This window comes from Notolepis coatsorum, assembly GCF_963971535.1.
Source record: "Notolepis coatsorum genome assembly, chromosome: 7".
NCBI lineage: Eukaryota > Metazoa > Chordata > Actinopteri > Aulopiformes > Paralepididae > Notolepis > Notolepis coatsorum.
Window position 1 is genome coordinate 95351295 of NC_140171.1, and position 13032 is coordinate 95364326.

The window sequence follows — 13032 nt, forward strand, 5'->3', positions numbered from 1 at the left end:
GGGACTGCGAGATTTGCGAGTGCTTAAAATATATCTTAAATTATAGCTATGGGTCTAATACACCCGTCGATTATTAGTGAGTTGCTTCCAGTCAACATGTACAAAACGGATTGTTTTTTCATCGGTACATTTCCGTTTTATACCGTTTTGAATATGAATATAGTTTGGGTGCTTCTGAGTAATTCCAGAGAAAGACGCGATAATAGCGTTTTAGTGGAATACACTAAACACGTTGTAATTTTTCGCCTGATTATCGAATCTTCCTGAAATCAACGCTGGATCATCATTATTATCCTTCCTCGTGCAAAAATGAAAAGAGCCCTGGACCGCGGGGCTCCCCCCCCCCCCCCCCCCCCTCCTGCCACCAACGGCACACAGCCACACATACACACACAGAGACAGCGTCGATCGGGGTAGAAATAAATATCAGATCAACGATCAAATTTATATATAGTGTTTTTACCTTGTATCTGATGTAATGCAAAAGAAATAATCCAATTATCTGATCGCCATTCCAAATACTGCTTGTGGAGGTCCATACCACATTACCGACCGTTACATATGAGCGGATGGGCGGGGTTACATGTCCATGCCATCATTGTATAGACCTACCTCGCCAGAGTATTTAAACCCCGCCCGCACAGCTTGGATCGTCCCAGAAAAGAAACTACACCATTCCCAATGTGGTGCAATACCAGCTGGAAGGCGTAGGCGGCGGTATTTGCCCTTTTGCGAGCTCAGACCCATTCCCAACGATAACATCAGGCTGGATGGATGAAAATGAATGAATATAGCTAATAAAAGAAATAACGATTAAAACCTGAGTTTTCTTGTGATTGGCGCTGAACGGTTGGCGAGTTAACCCGACTTTTCTCGTGGCTGGCGTTGAATGAGTTAACAGACAGATAATACAATACAAAATGAACAGAATACTAATGGTGAAAAATACTGTCATGTCTATTCCTCATTTCGGGTTTATTTTTCCCCTTCCTGATATACATATCTAGCTTTGGCATGGATTGATTGTTTAGATCGCTAGCATGGCTAACAAATGCAAATATTATATTGTAGTCTGCCCCATTGTTCTAACCAGGATCACAGTTTTTCCCAATAGGCCACCTTGTTTATGGTTTGATTATATGGCAGGTTTGAAATATTGAAATAGACAATAATTCTGTTAAACTTGCTAAGAGGACATATGCTGACAAACTGGAGACACAAATGGCACAAAACGACACAAGAGGATTATGGCAGGGACTGAAGACAATAACTGACTACAAAGTCAGCGCCCCCTCAATGGGGAGCGACGACGCCTCCCTCGCGGACAAGCTCAACACCTTCTACGCTCGGTTTGGTGTAGACAGTGGCGCTGCTGGCTCTCCGGCTAGTGACGTCACTGGCGCGCTGGCTGTTGTGGAGGGGGGGGGCAACCGCAGGGGGGCGGGGACGCTCTCTCGTTGTCGGAACACAGTGTGAGAAGAGCATTTATGCAGGTAAACACCAGGAAGGCTGCTGGCCCAGATGGTATAACAGGACGCATACTTAAGTCCTGTGCCAACCAGCTGGCCCCAGTGTTCACCGCCATATTTAATCAATCCCTGGCGGAGTCAGTGGTCCCTGCCTGCTTCAAGATGTCTACCATCATCCCTGTACCGAAGAAACCCTCCCCAACATGTCCAAATGACTACAGACCGGTGGCACTCACCTCTGTGGTCATGAAATGTTTCGAGAGGCTGGTCAAGGACCACATTTGTGCCTCCCTCCCCAGTGATATGGACCCTATGCAATTTGCATACAGGACAAACAGGTCCACTGACGACGCGGTCTCCCAGGTACTGCATAGCACCCTCTCTCACCTTGACCGTCAGAAGGGGGGCTATGTGAGACTGTTGTTCATTGACTACAGCTCAGCGTTCAACACCATAGTCCCCACCAGACTGGTGGACAAGCTGATCGAGCTAGGTCTGAGCTCCGCCCTGAGCGCCTGGGTACTGGACTTCCTCAGCGAAAGACCCCAGGCGGTCAGGGTGGGGGGTCAGACCTCCAACACCATCACCCTGAGCATCGGGTCCCCCCAGGGCTGTGTTCTGAGCCCCCTGCTGTACTCACTCTACACACACGATTGTGTGGCCAAGTTCAGCTCCAACTCCATAGTGAAGTTTGCAGACGACACGGTGGTGGTGGGGCTGATCTCGGACAACGACGAGAAGGCCTACCGGGAGGAGGTTGAGGTACTGGAACGCTGGTGCCAGGACAACAGCCTGCTCCTGAACATTGGTAAAACCAAGGAGCTGATCGTGGATTATAGGAGAGGACAGCAGGAGACGCACACACCACTGATGATTAACGGGGCTACCGTGGACAGGGTGAGCAGCTTTAAGTACCTGGGGGTCCACATCTCAGAGGATCTGACATGGTCAACACACATAGACACAGTAGTAAAGAAGGCGAAACAGCGCCTCTACCACCTGAGACAGTTAAGGAAGTTTAGAGTATCGGGGAAGATACTCCAGTCCTTTTACTCAGGGGCTGTAGAGAGCATCTTGACCGGAAACATCACTGCCTGGTATGGAAACAGCACGGCACAGGACAAGAAGGCCCTACAGAGAGTGGTGCGCTCAGCCGAGCGTACCACGGGTATTGCACTACCTCCCCTGCAGGTTCTATACAACAAGAGGTGCAAATCCAGAGCCTGCAGAATAATGAAAGACCCCCACCACCCCAATAACAGCCTGTTTCAGCTGCTGAGGTCAGGCAGACGCCTGCGAACCCCAGCTACTAGGACAGAGAGGCTTAGGCTTAGCTTCTTCCCCCAGGCCATCAGAGTCCTGAACAATGAACATTGAGTACCACAGAACACTGAACTATCCACACATAAGCACACATGAGCACACACATGACACGCACGCTGTGCACGCTCACACACTAGCAGCCACTTTAACACTTTAACATGAGCGGGCACACACTCATGCCGCACACACGCACACTTATGGCCAAAAGGAAAGGCCACTTTAAATTAGTATAACAGGAACAGTGTATTGCACTACCAAAGCTACCTAGCATGTCCTATATGCTCTGTAAATAACTATGTACAGATACCGAGATGTCACACCATGTTACCTGTTACCTGTTTATTGCACAATGTTTTTTTTTTTTTATTGGATTCTATTATATGTTGTACCACTGTATTGCACATCGTTGCGGGCAAGACCACCCGCATTTCATTGTATACTTGTATGCCGTGACAATTAAAACTCTTGACTTGACTTGATAATTAAAAGAGTAAAATAGTGCAATAGTGCAGTGCAATAAAATAGTAGAATAGAATAGACAGAGTAGGACTTCCGGTTTAGACACAAACAGGATGGTGGTGTCAAGAGGGAGCTCCGGTTCAAAAATGGAATAAAAGAAATGTTGATCCAAAAGAAAAGTTAAAGAGCTGAATAAAGAGGGCAGAAATGACCGCTAGGAAATAAGAAAAAAAAACAAGCACAGCAAAAGTTGCTAAATGAAAACAAACAAAGTCAAGGCTGCTCCCAAGCTAAGGCTAGCTATGATAGCAACGAGGATGACGCAGCAGACTGGGGTAAGATACTCAAAGAACTGAGAGACTTTAGAAGAGACAACAAGAAACAACTCGACGAGATCAAAGAGGAATTAAAGAAAGCAAACACAAGACTGGACGAGGCGGAGGGGCGAATTATGAAAGCAGAGGAGAGTATTCAGAACACGGACGTTATCATGGCGGAGATGCTAAAGCTACAAGCTAGAATGGAGGACAAGCTAACAGACCAGGAGGGCCGCGCCAGGCGAGACAATATCCGGATATATGGTATCCACGAGGGGGCAGAAGAGGACTCCCCGTCCATGATTGTGTTTGTGGAAAAACTATTACGAGAGAGCCTCGACATACCAGAGACAACAAGTCTGCAGATAGAAAGAGCCCACCGGGCCACCGGCCCACATCCGCCAGCAGACGCCCACCCAAGATCAATTCTGGTCAAATTCCTCAGCTCCAGAACCAAAGAAACAACACTGAGGACGGCGTGGCAAAAGAAAGGATTCACCTGGCAGGGGATGCGAGTAAACCTAGACAACGACTACAAGCCATGCATTCTCCAAAAACGAAAATAATACAAAGAGGTGAGGAGGATCCTGAAGGACCAAGACATCTACTTCCAAACGATATTCCCAGCCCGGTTAAGAGAAATACGACGAGGGGACCAGGGTCTACGAGACGGCGATGGAGGTGACACAAGACATGGCTAAAAGAGGCCTACCCATCAAACCAATCGAGGCACCGGAGACAATGATGGAGCAGTTGAAACAGATGACATGGCAGACAGCGGGAAGACAAACAAGGCATATCACCAGGGTTATCAAGTGTAGATAGATGGACAGCATAACACCAGTGTTAGATTTCGATCAGATCAGCCAGTATCACCTCTCCATCGTTGTCGTTGTGTAGTTTCTGCGTTGTGTTTATTTCTCTCTGTGTCGTCTTCTCATACTGGCTGTACAATCTTTGTCATTCCCCTTTAATGCAATCCGTAATCATAAGAATTTTACACTCTCAGACGTGTTACCTTCCTTCGTCAAACGTTGTTTATTCCATACACAAAGCCTCGTACAAGGTGTAAACCAGTTCTGTATTGTCCTTGAAAAGTATTTGGAAGAAACTAAATTCATTATTCTAATGATCTCCTGTTACCCCGCTCGGTGGTCGTTGCGGCCTTGTCGTAGCCAACAACCATATCTGCTAGCCGAAGCTAGTGGTGATGTGTCACTCCCCTCCCCCACCCAGCGAGGGTGGAGAGGGATGAAAGTTTCTGATCAACGCGTGTGCTCTTCTGTGTGGTTCGTTTTTATTCTAACTGTACCCAGAAGAAAACTCACATTATTGTGAGGGCTGTGGGTGTGTGTGTGGGTCATGAGCAGATAATAGGGAATCTTAAAGTTATACGTAAAACGAATAACCACAAAACTGCTTACGCAGACGTTTTAGGAGAAGGGGGAAATAAACAACACAAAACAACCTTTACAGGTGAAAGCCTCAAAGTGAGTATTTAAGAAAATAAGTAAAGTCCAAAAAAACAGGACGACACTCATTAAAGGGGTATTGTAGAAAGAATAAATAAGCCACAAAGGCAACTCCTAAAACCAGAGTTTATATTGAAAACATAAAACAATAAACTTCCACCAAGGGAGTTTATGTGCCACGGACAGTTCCAAAAGAACAAAAGAAAACACTACCATAAAGGACTCAGCCTCTATAAAGTAAAGTGTAAACTAAGCCAGTAGCCGAAAACAAGATGGCTACAAAAGAAGGCTAAATGCTGAATAGGGCAGCACTACACTTAAATATAATGAGCCTGACCAAACGTATAGCCAGCACAAGGAAAATTAAAAAGCAGTTGACACTGCAATCTCCAAACTTAAATAGACTCCACATGGCCATAGGCACAGCTGCACTGCATCAGGTGCAATCAAGCCCACACACCTGCCGACCCATGAGCCAATTAACCACAGGGAACAGGGATTGCCAGCTATCCCTCACAGAGAGGTGAAATAAAGCAAAAATAGACAGCTGTCCCTCACAGAAAGGTGAAATAAGGCAAAAACCATGACAATTATATTATCTTCGCCATAGCAATGACAGGCCCCGCCCCTCTTCTTGTTGCCATGTGACGCGCTGTCATGGCAACTGCTGTTCACCCTTCACACACATTAAACGTCTGTTTCTAGTGGTGTCTCTCTCTGACCATTCTGCTAATGCAATCCTTATCAAGATGACGGATGCCCTTGGAGCTCCCACCCTGATCGCTGTGTTGCTCTCTGTTCCACCCAGCTGATAACGGCCCTCTGTCTGCACAGTTTTGGCTGGAGACACACATACATGATGAAAATGATGATGATGATGATGATGATGATGATGATGATATTATCCTCTTAAAACTCATATCTATATAGGTTATAAACCAAATGCAAATCATCGATTTCCTTCACCAGGGTTATCAAGTGTAGATAGATGGACAGTGAGAGCAGCATATCACCAGGGTTATCAAGTGTAGATAATAATAATAATAATAATAATAATAATAATAATAATAATAATAATAATAATAATAATAATAATAATAATAATAATAATAATAATAATAATAATAATAATAATAATAATAATAATAATTCGTTTTATTTGTATAACACTTCTCAGGAACCCGAAGTCGCTGACATTAGGCAGAGAAACAGTGAAAAACAAAAAGAACATAAGACCAGGTTGGAGGGGGGGGGGGGCGGTTAAGGTTGGGGAAGGTTGAAGGCTAGGGAGAACAGGTGGGTTTTGAGGCGGGATTTGAAGGTGGAGAGTGTGGGGGAGTCTCTGATGGTCTGAGGTAGGGAGTTCCAGAGTCGATGTGCAGTGCGTGAGAAGGCCCGATCACCAAAGTTTTTTAGTTTGGATGGCGGGACAGTGTGGGAAACAGTGGAGGAGGTAAGGAAGAAGGAGATCAGTCAGGTAGGGGGGGGGGCAGGCTATGGAGGGCTTTGAAGGTGAGGAGTAGTGTTTTGAAGTTGATGCGTTCCTTGATCGGGAGCCAGTGAAGAGATAGACAGTGAGAGCAGCATATCACCAGGGTTTATCAAGTGTAGATAGATGGACAGTGAGAGCAGCATATCACCAGGGTTATCAAGTGTAGATAGATAGACAGTGAGAGCAGCATATCACCAGGGTTATCAAGTGTAGATAGACAGGCAGTGAGAGCATCATATCACCAGGGTTATTATGATTTTTCACAATAACACCATGTTAAAAATGACCAGACATGAAATGCTGCTACCAGTGTTAATTTTGTCAACTAAAATTATGACGAAAGATGTTCGTCAACGAAGGTTTTTTTCATGACGACAGCGAGACGTGACGTCACGTTATTGAAGACCTTGTGACGCTAACGAGACTAAATAGTTTATTAAATATCGTTGACCACAACTGAGGACACAAAAATGTAATTTACAAAAACCAGGACGAAATTTCTCTTCATGTATGTTGATATTGTTGACTAAAACAAGACGAGACAAAATAATTATAACTTTTCTTAATGCCATCGTCCCGACAGAGCACGTGGAGTGACGGGGAGCTCTGTTATTAGCATTAGCTGAAGAGCTATTTGAAAAGCTAGTTTTAGCTTAACGTTACCTTGGCTAAAGTTGGGACTATTCATAATCCAGCTGCAGACCTGCAAGCAAAGTACAGCAAGTTGGCAAAGGAGTATTCCAAGGTAAATCACTTTTTCACCAGTAACGTTACATTGTTTGTATTTCCATCTAGCTCGCGTTAACTAGTGGCTAACCTAGCTCACGCTAATGTGGCTAACTGATCGATCTCTCGCACACAATTAATGACAAGTTGCGGACAGCCATACCGGTGACAATGTTTAGCTTTTAGTGCCAAATGATAAGAGTCTGAGGCGGAGTCTCAAAAGAGAATGTTGAATATTTATTGTGCATTAAAAATCACAACAGAGCCTCTGCTACTAGCTGACCTAAACGGAGCCTTCTGGAAGCAAGTGCAACAACGTATAATGTCCGTGTGGAACCAATGTGCCAACAACCTTTCCGTGGGTGAAGCATAGTTGAGCATAGTTGTCATTTAATGATACTAATACTAATCTATACAATCACCTGTTGTTGAATAAATACCATTACTTTCTAGTTATTACTAAAAAACTGTATAAAGCAGTAGCTGTAAAAAAGAAAAGAAAAAAAAAGTTTTATAATTTATATAATATATATTTTTTTAGTACATTAACACTTTCAGTGCCCAGCAGGGGGCGCTCATTTAGTGCTTGAATGCCCACCATCCACTCCAATGTTAACGTTAATATCGCCTAATCTATGTTTTAAATTATGGCTATGTGTCTAATCTGCCCGTCGCATTATCAATGACCCATTTCCAGTCAACATTGTCGAAGCGGATTGTTTTTTTATCGGTTCATTTCCGTTTGATAGCATTTTGAAAAGCCCTCGTTATCACGGGAAAAAGAAGAGATGCCATGATAATCGCCATGTACTGTAATATTCTAGAACGTTGTCATTTTTCGGCCTATTTATGAATCGTTTTCAAATAAACGCTAGATTATCGATAGAATATCTGTGTACGTGTGCACGCTGGTGCCGCGCGCTGAAAATCGATTCTCTCAGTTCCTGATCGCTCTTAGAGTCAAACAGCCATATCACATTATAGGGGAAAAGCTTATATCTCCGTGAAAATGGGTCTGATTATCCTAAGACTGGTAAAATAGATTCCTTACCTGAGATCAGATGGTATCCAAATGGATTATTCCAATTCCTGATCGCCATTCCGAAAATCGATCCTTTTATTGATCCAATACTACGTACTGTAAAACACAGTAACCACGCCATGCTGAGGGTCCAGCATGAAGCTGATCGGCCCCGGTTACATGCGTGAGAAGTAAAATGTGGAGTCCGGATTTTTTTTTCTCATGCTTTTTCATTGAATTCAATCCAAAAAGGTGAATTACCATCTGGGAGACGATAAAGGGCGCTTTTTTCACATCTGAGCGCCTGGGGTGGCTGATTTACCAACGGTAGACTCGGTTGATGAAATATGAATTCAGATCGCTAATTAAAAAAAAAACGAGAAAAAACGAATATTCTCGTTATGGGCATTCAACCCGCGGGGGGTAAACCAGAGAAAACTCGGTTTGGGCATTCAAAGTGTTAACAAAAAATAGACAAAAATGTCATCCGTTTTCGTCGACAAAATCTAGACTAAAACAAAAAAGACTAAATTGAGACAAAAACTGACTAAGACTAAAATGCTCAGACATTTAGTTGACTAAAACGTACGGTTATGTCTATAACCATAGTTATATGAGTGTAGTGACGCTCTGCGTCATACTGGAATACACTTCCATATCAGTACTAGCACTGAATACATTTTCACATGCACCTTTACACACCCATCCGCCTGGCCACACCCCCATCCACTCCTCTACATAAGCAGGGGTGTGGCCATACTAACAGCTCCTTCCCAAGTCTTTCACCACAAAGGCGAAGACCACGGGGTCCTCAGTGAGTCCGACGCAGAGCGTCACTACACTCATATAACTATGGTTATAGACATAACCGTACGTTATAAGTCGTGTAGCTCCGCTCTGCATCATACTGGAATACAGGAGCTAAGCAGAGCGGAAGCTCGACAAATGTACCCGCTGAGGCCCCCCACAACCATCAGAACCGGGGAGGACCCAAGCCCCCGGACCCCCCTAGTGGGGGATGGGAGGGTATCGGATCCGACTGTGCGAAGAGGAGTTTAGCAACTCAAATGCACAGGGTGAGCAGACCGTGGGACTTACCTTCCACAGAAGAACCCACGACTACACAAACGCGCAACCCACATGCCACTAGGGAACGAACGGGAAGAAACAAAACCCCTGTTACAACCCCTAATATCACGGGGTCAAGAGCAAAAACCCAACCCCGTGGCAAGGCCGTAGCAGCGGAGCACGAAGGAGGACCCAGACCCAGGAAGGGACTGGACCCCCCCCGGAAAAGGGGGCCTGGAGAGGCCAACGACGCCGCAGCATCGAGACCCCACCAGGTGGTCACTAGTGACACCACCCCCCACATCACCAGCGTATTCGGACAGGGCCCATCCAAGAGCAGGCCCTTCCCCCCAACAGCACGCCGCCCCGAAGCACTCAAAAGGCTACACCCACAGCGGGACCAGGCAGCGCACCGGGGAGACAACCCTCAAAGAAGTTGATCCCTCAATCCAGGCAACAGGCCACTCGACCTGAGCCTGGAGCACTGCGGACTAGACAGGCGCCAAAGGGGTCTGCTGAAACAGCACCCCGGCGGAAGGGGCGTACGCTGGTATGCCGTGCACCATGTCGCAGCCTCCACAAAAAAAAACCCAACCCTCTAGAGGGGCCGAGGCAAAGAAAGCTGACATGATTGGCAGACGCCATGAAAGGTGCGGGGGCACACTCACAGGCAGACAGGGCCAAGCCCGGCCTACCCTGAGAGTTGACTCCGCTACCAACACACCAGGGAACCAACCACCCCCTTGGTTCTAACATGCGGCGGGTGTTCCTATAACCCCCCAAGAAAAAAGAGAAGGAGGAGAAGAGAGGGGCGAAAAAGAATGGAGAAGGACCAGGCTCCTTCAGCACAGCGCAAGGTACAACACAACATGGACCAAGCAACAGTGAGGGATAACACGTAGTAACATAACCACGAACATCTCCATAACGTCAAACCCTGCAACGCCCGGGCCGTCCCTCAGGGTACCAGAACAGCAGATCTGCGCCCCGGTGGACAACGGGTTAACTGACCTGGTCCGGCGCGACCAGAACCAGTCCTGTGCCCTAATCACGCCGCCATCCCCAGTCCCAGGAGGGGGGTAGGTACGCGTGTCGATCCAAAACATTATAGAGGGCGCCACCCAGACGGTCAGAACTGTGGGATATTTGTGGATATCCTGATGAAGAATGTTCTCAGTCAACCAAGGTTTGGATAATAACAAGGTTTATTAACCAAACAGATAGAATACATAGAGAGAATGGCTGAGGGCTTCCCCCAGGTGATCAGCTGAAATGACCCAGGTAAAAGACCCCCGATAGATCTCGGGAGGAGACCTATATAGGTAACAAGGGGGGGGGGGGGTGGTCCCATTTGATAGGTCAGATGGGGGGGGGGGGGGATGTCTTATTCCACAGATAGGGGGGGGGGGGGGCACAGGTAAGGGGATATAGGGGAGGGGAATATATTTACATGAGAACATTATATTATACCACAATACTCACTTTTCTTTCTTATAATGTGGGTGAGATTAATGTATAATATACCAGGGTTGTTTGGAACAGGTAAAAGTGAATAGGTATGGTACAAGAATGGGACCGATGTAATTCATTGGTTATCAGATAATGAATAAAATAGAAAATAATTAAAATAATGAAAATGTTGGCCAATGTGATCTGTTGGTTGGCCTAATAGTTTAAAATAGTATTATTTATATACATGATTCATGACATGATCGACTGGACTGCGGTCTGTGTTATTTTGATATCAGAGATGTGGGAATAGATATCACCCTTTTCTTTTATTAATCGCTCAAAATACCTATATCAATGAGTGGTCCTCAACTCTGATATCAAACAACAATTAACATAATCATTAGAAGCTATAGCTGTGCAAATATCTTGGCATACCTTCAGTCGTTCATGTCGTGACTCAGGGGAGCTAATGTGATGGTTGTGCATACAGGCATAGTAATAAAACTATTACATACATGTGAGCACTGTCTCTGTGTGGTCAGAGTGCACAGGGTGAAAAACAAAATTGTGTGCATAATTATTAGGAATAGGATTTACACATAAGGCTAATGTGTACAAAAACATTTTAACAACCGTTAACCTGGTGGTTAATAAAACTAACATGATTGATTATGGGAAACTGTTCAAAAATATATATATGCACATTTTATAATGATTCTTGATGAAATTACTTAGGATCCAGTTGTATTTAACCTGAGTTTGAGTGTCACTTTCATTTGTGATTGCCTCAGTTTTGTTGGTCTTTACTTAGAATCAGGCAATTTTCTCTATTTCTTCTCTATAAATGAGGAGATAAAACGTCTTATGCATCGTTTCTGTATGTAATTCTAGTGCATATACTATCAACTGTTCACCATACAGGTGCAAAACAACAACGTTACATGTCCTCTTCTATGAGAGAATAAACCAACTGATTCTTTCTTGTCTGACAATACAATTTTGTAACCTAAGTAATTCAAATGTGATGTAATACAGTAACACAGTAAAATTTAAATAAATACATAATAATGTGGACAATGTGTGTTCAGATGCCTCTTGGTCCACAGGTCTCTGATGATGTCTCTCTTCTTGACGGTGCAGTCGGGAACATTCACTCCTCCATCATTCATACAGGAGGTCGCCGTCCACTCCCTGTGTACCTTGTCAAGGGTCACCGGTAGCAGTGGGGCAGTCAACTATAGTGGCTTTGCAGACTCTTTTCCTGGAGCCTGCGCTGCTCTCCATCACCACCACACATCCGCCACTGTGCTCACACTTGGCCCTCATCAGGCCCAGAGACATGGTGGTCAGGGCGTTTTTGAATGTGTTGTGCTGGTTTCGCTGTCCTCCCCTCGTTATTGCGGTACCACTTGATGGAGGGCGAGGGCCCGCCGGTGTAGTGGCTAGTCGGTAGGACGCTCTCTCTCACCGGATGACAAGCTTATCATCGGAATCCATCTTGATGGTCGGGGCTTTGGTTCCCATCTGCAGGTGATGGGTTTGGTCTGCCGTGGTCTGCAGTGCCGGGGTGGAGGCCGTCAAAGGTTGATCTCCTCTTCGTCAGTGTCTCCTTGGTCAGTCTCCTTCGTGGTCCCCTGCTCCACTTTCTTGGGGACGTCTGTGGGCTGGGTTGGATGGCGGCTCTCCCACGGTTGCTGTCGTCGTCCTGGTTGTGTCTGCAGCTCCTTGGCGGCGTCCCTGGTGGTCCTATGCTGTCGTGGGTCGCTCATGTCGCTGGGTTGTGTTCCTCTCTGCCTGGTCCTGCCGTCGTTCGTGGTTCAGGTCACGCGTCGTCTCACTCCTTCTCACTTGTCGTGTCCTCTCACCAATATGATCTGAGGATGATAAAATTTGCCTTAGAAAACCTCTTCACATAAATGATTCAACGCCTTTCTGCTAAAGAGGAAAATCATTTTGGGATTAATTCAATTCATTGCAAATAAAATCACTTAATTGAAAATAGGAAATGCAAGCCAATTGCATTAGCAGTGATTCCTTATGTTAAGAAGGTCACATTCACTACAATCTTATCAGATCTTGTATCTAACTAGATCTTACAGCATTAAGCTTTAAATAAAATTGTAAATGAATGGCCAAAGTCTTGAATCAGATAAAATAGCTATTTTTCTTCATAGTCTGTGATGTTAAATTGAAGTTGATCTTACCTGTGTGATGGGTGTGCCTCAGGATACTT